Below are 7,509 nucleotides of genomic sequence, written 5' to 3'. Positions count from 1 at the left end.
AACCACCAGCTTTCTGGTTAGCAGTCAAATGCCTTGGGCACTGCGCTACCTACGTTACCATCAATTCTGACTCATGGTGACCTCGTGTATTCCAGTGTAGAATGGTGCTCCTCAATATTTTCAAAGCTGATTTTTTTGGAAGCATATCAGAAGGGCTTTCTTCCAAGGCACTCTGGATAGAATTGAACCTCCAACCTTTCTGTTAATAGCCAAGCTGGTTAACTGCTTGCACCACAAGGGACTGCTTAAAAGAGGTTTCAAAAGACTGAAGGAGGTTACAAAAGATTTGCATAAGAGAGTGAAGTATCCAATAGAAATGACATTAATTTTTTTAAGCCAATGCTAAGACCTTGAAATGTCTTCAGACACTAAAGATGGAAAATAAAACCAAGTCAAAGAGGAAGTGAGTTGCAATCTTACTGGGCATTGCAGATTTCCTTATTCTGTAACAGAATTAGCTAATTCTTACACTCCTGGGAGGTAGGAATTTACCATATAGCAATTACAAAAATAGTTCGCTGTGTCCATCAGTGGAGTAGGAAGAAATTCTCTGGATGTGTATGTAGGTACAGGCCTTGGATTCCAGCCCCCGATCTCTGGCCACTAAGGAACCACAAGTGTTTGGAACATCACTTTAATTTACTTGGGATGGCTGAACTCTCTTTGATGACTGTGCATGTGTAGGGGGGAGAGGAGTGGGGAGTGTTTTAATTCTGGAAAGGCTTAAAATATTGATATGATTGTGTTAAGTTCAGAAACAATGTGTGAATATTTAGTATTGTATTTAGTGTAGAAAGTGATTACAATGTTCAAGAAAATTTGTTATGTTTAATCAAGTAGCCTGGTTATTCAGTTCACAATGTGCAATAGAGTAGTTGATTTTCAGCACGATTTTTTAAACTGAATATTATAAAATATTTTGCTTAAATTTATAAATAATATTGGAATCTTGAAGACAACTTAAGATTTATCATATTGGTAAATTTAGTTTAATAGATTTACAAGATGGTGTAAGTAGCTGGAACTTGACTTGCTTCAAAAGGAAAATTAAATACAGTAACTGTATTGTTGGGAGCTCTGGTAGCATAGTGCCTAAGGCACTTGACTGCTAACCAGAAGGCTGGCGGTTCAAACCCACTACCCACTCCTCGGAAGGACTCCACGACTCCACGGCATATAATAACACAACAACAACCTTGTTGTTGTTTGCCGTTGAGTTGGACCCGACTTATAGAGATCCCTCCTTGGGTTTCCAAGGCGATATCACTACGGAAGTCTATTGCCCAACTTTCCTTCCAAGGAGTGGCTGGTGGGTTTGAACCGCCAGCCTCTGGTTAGCAGTCAAGTGCCTTAACGACTATGCTACCAGAGCTTTTTAAGGGAACACCAGCCACTCCTCGGAAGGAAGGTTGGGCAATCTACTTCCGTAGTGATACTGCCTCTGAAATCCAAGGAGGCGTCGCTATGAGTCAGGTCCGACTCCACTGCACATAGCAACAACAATTAACTAGAATGTAAATGGGACTGATTCTTCACAGTTAAGTTTAGGCTTTTTTTTTTTTTTTTTTTTTGTATCCTTGAAAGTGATTGTGAGCACATTATTTATATAAAATAATATAATTTATAAATTGACTTGAATTTACTAATTATTTTATTTCTTATTTTTATTAGTTTATATACTCAAAAACGTAAAGGAATAATAAATAATTTTGTCTGTCTTAAAAATACCAAAAAGTTCATATTGACAAGTTTGAAGATTATTTTTCATGACTATGAAGAATGTGGTGTTCTCTAGCCTTTTCCAATGACCACTGACAACCCGATTTCAGTTAGGAAATGTCCCAACTACAATGCCCTGTTTCAAACTCAGAGAGCTTCCTGCCAGTGTGAGAACTTTCCTTTCCCCCCTCAACTTGACTTCCTTCTCTTTTGAATGCTGCCATTGGCAGAGCAAATATGACTCACAAACGGGCTGTTCAGGGTTGTAACATTAGATGATACACCGCCTGGCTCATTATACTGTTAACCAATGCCTTTGTTTCGCTGAGCTGGGCTCTCTAGAAGGTGTGTTGCTGCTGGAGTTGCTGGGAAAGCATTGACAGGTGTGGAAAGAAAGGGTTTGGCACTAACCTGGGCTTCTAGGGACATTTCTTCCAGTCAGGAAAGGTTCTGATATTAATCAGAAATACCTCCAGAAGATCAACTTTAGCAGTGAAACAAGCCTGTGAAGAACCAGCATGGGAATTCTATACTCCGAGGTACGTAACCTTCTGGGAGGTATGACTCCAAAGGTGTTTGGACTGCTAGTGCTTTTGAAATTCAATTTCCTGTCTTGGCTCATATGTCTCCTTTTTTTCTCTTTAACTTTCCATGTGAGCGCTAAGTCAAACAAACAAACAAAAAAAGAAAGTCCTGTATATTAATCTTTTTGGTGTATATTAATAGCAAATTATTTTGCAATTCTAAAATGTTAACTAGATCTAAGTAGAGATATGAGACACTCCACGTCCGGATGTTTGTAGAGATAACTTGAACCTTCCAAAATGGAGCTTGAGTTGTGCTTTTTTGATGTTAAAGATCCAGAGGAAAGTGAAAATTATACCTATCAAAACCTAACAACAAACCTAACAAAAGGCTGACTGTTTCTTTAATGAAATTGCATAGATGGAGTAAAAACTTCAAAAGGAATTATTAATAACGATATGTCTGCATAGAAAGGGAATAAAAACAATGTAGTTTTAGTGTTTGTGAAACTTTGAACTTTTTTTTTCATGTGTGATGGACACAAAATACTTTTTCCTGTATGGAAAGTAACCTATTAGAACCAAATGAGTTTTTAATAATGTTTCAAAGAGTATACAAGAGAGCAGTGTTTAATCAAGAGTACAGGATGTTTAATGACATTATTATTCATGAGTTATTCCCTCCCCCTCACACAATTAACCAGTTCTTCCACATTCTATTGCAGATATTCAACAATATCACCTTGTGTGGTTTTGATCTTCTAGTTGTAAAGCAAATTCTCTGCATTTGCAGTTATTTTTAATGTGGTGTGTATGTGCCTGTGTGTGTGTGTGTGTGTGTGTATTTGACTGTGTTCCTATAGCAAAATGTGCTGTTTGATTTGCTTATAATTCTGGGTATGTTTTGCTCAGTGACATTAGTCTCATGAAGAGATCATATACATATAAGTGATAATACATGCAATGTTCTAAAATGATTCTCTGATAATTCTCAAACTTTAGATTACATACGTGTAAAGGAGAGAAACTTGCTAAAAATACAATTCTAAGGGTCCCACTCCAGAGAGTTGTCTCATTTTGCCCTTGGTAGAGTTTAGAAACCTACTTTTTAGGGTCACATCCTAGGTGATTCTAATGTAGGTGATCACTTTACCAATGATTCAGAGAGAAACACTGCTCTAAGCTAGTGCTTTTGAAATATTTATGTGCCTGAGGATCACTTGAAGATCTGGTCTAAACACAGATTCTGCAGGTCAGGGTGAACCTGTTGTTGTTTGTTGTTATGTGCCATCAAGTCGGCCCCGACTCATAGCGACCCCTCCTTGGGTTTCCGAGGCAGTATCACTACGGAAGTAGGATTGCCCAACCTTCCTTCTGAGGAGTGACTGGTGGGTTTGAACCGCCGGCCTTCTGGTGAGCAGTCAAGTGCCTTAGCCACTATGCTACCAGAGCTCCTCCCAGGTGATGCTAATGCTGCTGGTCCACACTGCAAGTAGGAAGGCTCTAGCCTGTATCCTGGGAAAATAGTATTACAAAAAAAAAAAGTCTTAGCAAGAATAGTGCAATTTTGTGTTGGTTAGATGACACAGTGTCTTGGGTCAAAGCGAGGCAAGGGAAGACAAGCTGAATTACCTCCAAGTGTAACATGAGAGCATTCCCAGAAGTAAAGTAAGTGTTTTATCTTTCAGCTATTTTAAGGACAAAGCAACTTGGAATTTACTATATTTAAAACAAACACAACATGCATGTGTGTGCACATATGGATGCATGCATACACATACAAACAAAAGATCCTATTTATCTACTTAGCTAGAAATTCCAAAGTCAGCTTTCAAAAGCTCACAATTAATACTGAATCAAAGATAATCTAAGGCGCTATTGAAATAAATGTTGTTGCCTCGTAACTCAGTATCACAAGTGGAAGTCACTTCTAAGCCCTTACATTTGATTCTGTTCACTTGTCCATTTACTCACACTGTTGTTGTTGTTGTTATGTGCCGTCGAGTCAGACCCGACAGCAATATGAAACACATGAAAGTTTTAACCATTAGACATCTTTAGCCATGTTAGAAATCTTAGAAATGATATTTGTTGTCTACTCTCTTGGCACAGAACTTCTCAATTTCCCTTAACCTAAGCAGATTTCCCCTTGATGCCAACTTTTTGATATCTACTATGATATCTGCTATGAAATGTCCCAAAAAAAAAAAAAAAAAAAACCCCAAGACTCATTGCCATCGAGTCAATTCGACTCATAGTGACCCTTCCTTGGGTTTCCGAGGCAATATTTCTTCAGAAGTAGACTGCCCAATCTTCCTTCCGAGGAGTGGCGGGTGGGTTTGAACTACCAGCCTTCTGATTAGTAGTCAAATGCTTTAGGCATTATGCCACCAGAGCTCCCATGGAATGTCCAGGACTAGAATAATCTGAGCTGGGCAATGTATGGAAAATGCTGGGGGAGTGATGCTTTTAGATTGGAGCAAAGCTTTGATTGCTTCTTATGATTGCATATGGGAGTTATATGTAGAATTAAAAAAAAAAAAAAAAGCCAAGTCTCACCCTCTATTCTGATGCAGAAGGTTTGGGGTCAGACCCAGTAATAATACAGGTCATTAGCTGTAATTTTAAAGAGTTGAGAAACTCTGGAGTAATCTAGAGTAATCTCTCCAATATTTAAACCTAACATACCTGTTATATACTAGTCTCTTGTCCGTCATGTACTAGTCACTGATTTGCCAGGTAGAGAGGCTCTGAGTCACTTATTAAGGCAAGAGTAAGAGCTTTCCTCTTGTGCTCCATTCCCTGGTCCCACGTGGCCTGGAAGCATCTATTTTTGTTTTACTTTTTTAGAAAGTTATACTTCTCACCTTGAGTGTGAGAAGCTACTCTCAATTAGGGACCCAGACTAATAATTTTCCCTTAGAGCCTTGCATTGTTAATAGTTACACACTAGGGTGTTTTAGAAAGAAGGAGAGAATGAGTTAATAACCCAGATTTGGCCCTAAAATTTTAAGAATAATAACTTATAATAGTTATTATGACAAGTTATAATAATAACGTAAGATAATAAGTTTAGAACTCTGTGAGAGAACCTAGCTGTGGGACAATCAGTCCCAACTATATAAGATGGACTTTTAAACAAAGCTGATTCATTTAGGTCCTTATCAAACATATTTATTCATAACATTTATAATAATATGTTCTGTTCCAAGTATTCTATACATAATGACTCATTTAATATTCACAACAACCTTATAAGATAATCATTATTATAATCCCTATTTTAAAATGGGGGAGCTCTGGTAGCATAGTGCCTAAGGCACTTGACTGCTAACCAGAAGGCTGGCGGTTCAAACCCACCAGCCACTCCTTGGAAGGAAGATGGGGCAATTTACTTCCAAAGTGATACTGCCTCGGAAACCCAAGGAGGGGTCACTATGAGTTGGATCTGACTCGACAGTACATAACAACAACAACAACATTTTAAAATGGAGGAAACTGAGGCAAAGATAGTTTAAGTAACTTGCCTAAAATTATGCAATTCGATAGGGCTTATTGGGGGTTGGATATGAGACATGTAGTTGCACAATCAGGGAAATTCTTCCTATTCTTGATAGTCCTATGACTATAAAAAAAATTCTTTTTTTATTTACTATCTCAACAGGCACACCATATTCCACAAAGGAATTGGTCTTAACAACTCTACTATTTTGCCAGTGTTCTTTGCCAAACCAAAACCCCAAACCCACTGCCACTGAGTCAATTCTGATTCATAGCGACTCCATAGGACAGAGAAGAACTGCTCCATAGAATTTCCAAGGTTGTAAATTTTTATGGAAGTAACCACTTCAACTTTCTCCTGCAGAGTGGTCCCAACCTTCTGGTTAGCAGCCCAATGCTATAACTACAGTGCCACCAGAACTCTTTGCCACTAGGATACATTTCCCCTTTCCCTTAATAGGAAAAAAGGAGTAAACTGACTCCAGGTTCCAGTGAGGTACACCCAGACTCTGCAGAATAGAACTGTTGCAGTGCAAAGCATTACAAAAACAGAAAGAAGGAAGATATATGAGAACCTAAAGACTGCAGGAATTCTTGCTTAAGAGATAGAATCTTCCATAGACTCGACCTTGTCAACTTCAGAAATAGCCCCCAAAGGGAGTTTCCAGATAGTCAGATCATAATGAAGTATTCCTTTAAACTTTGGGAAGGTCAAATTATAAGATTATCTTTAAGCAGAGTGGCTCTGGTGGTGCAGTGCCTAAGGCATTTGACTGTTAACAGATGGTTGGCAATTCAAACCTACCAGCTGCTCCAGAAGATGGAGGCAAGCAATCTACTTTCTTAAAGATTTACCACCATGGAAACCCAGTGGGGGTTGCTATGAGTAGAAATTGGTGGATGACAGTGAATTTTTCTTTTTTTTTTTTATTTTAAGCCGAAGGGAGCACTAAATAATAATAAAAAAAAAAACCCAAACTCACGGCCATCGAGTCGATTCCAGCTCATAGGACCCCTCCTTGGGTTTCTGAGGTGGTAGCTCTACAGAAGTAGATTGTTCAGCCTTCCTCCTGAGGAGTGGCTGGTGGGTTTGAACCACCAGCCTTCTGGCTAGCAGTCAAATGCCTTAGGCACTATGCCACCAGAGAGGAGCACTAGTATGTATACATACACACGCATCTCTAATATTAATCCTTTGGAAATGTGTCAATATTTCAGAGAAGTTGGTATTAGTATAGAAAAGGGGCATATGGTTCAAAGAAGGATCAATTTGAAAAAAACAGTGTCTACAGAAACCAATTTAGGTTGTTGATGTTGTGTGCCCTCAAGCTGAGTCTGACTCACAATGACCTCATGTGACAGAATAAAACTGCCCTAGGTTGTTGCTGTTATTTGCCATCGAGTCAGACCCGACTCATAGCAACCTCTCATTGAGTGTCTGAGGTTGTATCACTATGGAAGTAGATTGCCCAACCTTCTTTCTGAGGAGTGGCTGGTGGGTTTAACCAGCAAACCTTCGGATTAGCTGCTCAGTACTTTAACCATTATGCCACCAAATCAATAAACCAAACCCACTGCCATTGAGTTGATTCTTCTTCTTCTTCTTTTTTCTTAATTGTGATTTGGGTGAAAGTTCACAGAGCAAATTCATTTTCCATACAGCAGCTCACATACACTTTGTCTCATGACATTGCAATTTCTCACAATGCAGCAAACAGCTCCCCTCCCACTTCTCCAGAGTTACCTCTTCCCTGTGTCCTTCCCT

Source organism: Orycteropus afer, unplaced genomic scaffold (genome assembly GCF_000298275.1).
Source record: "Orycteropus afer afer isolate SDZICR_OR568_19922 unplaced genomic scaffold, OryAfe1.0 scaffold00118, whole genome shotgun sequence".
Classification (NCBI taxonomy): domain Eukaryota; kingdom Metazoa; phylum Chordata; class Mammalia; order Tubulidentata; family Orycteropodidae; genus Orycteropus; species Orycteropus afer.
This window is presented reverse-complemented; position numbering follows the sequence as displayed.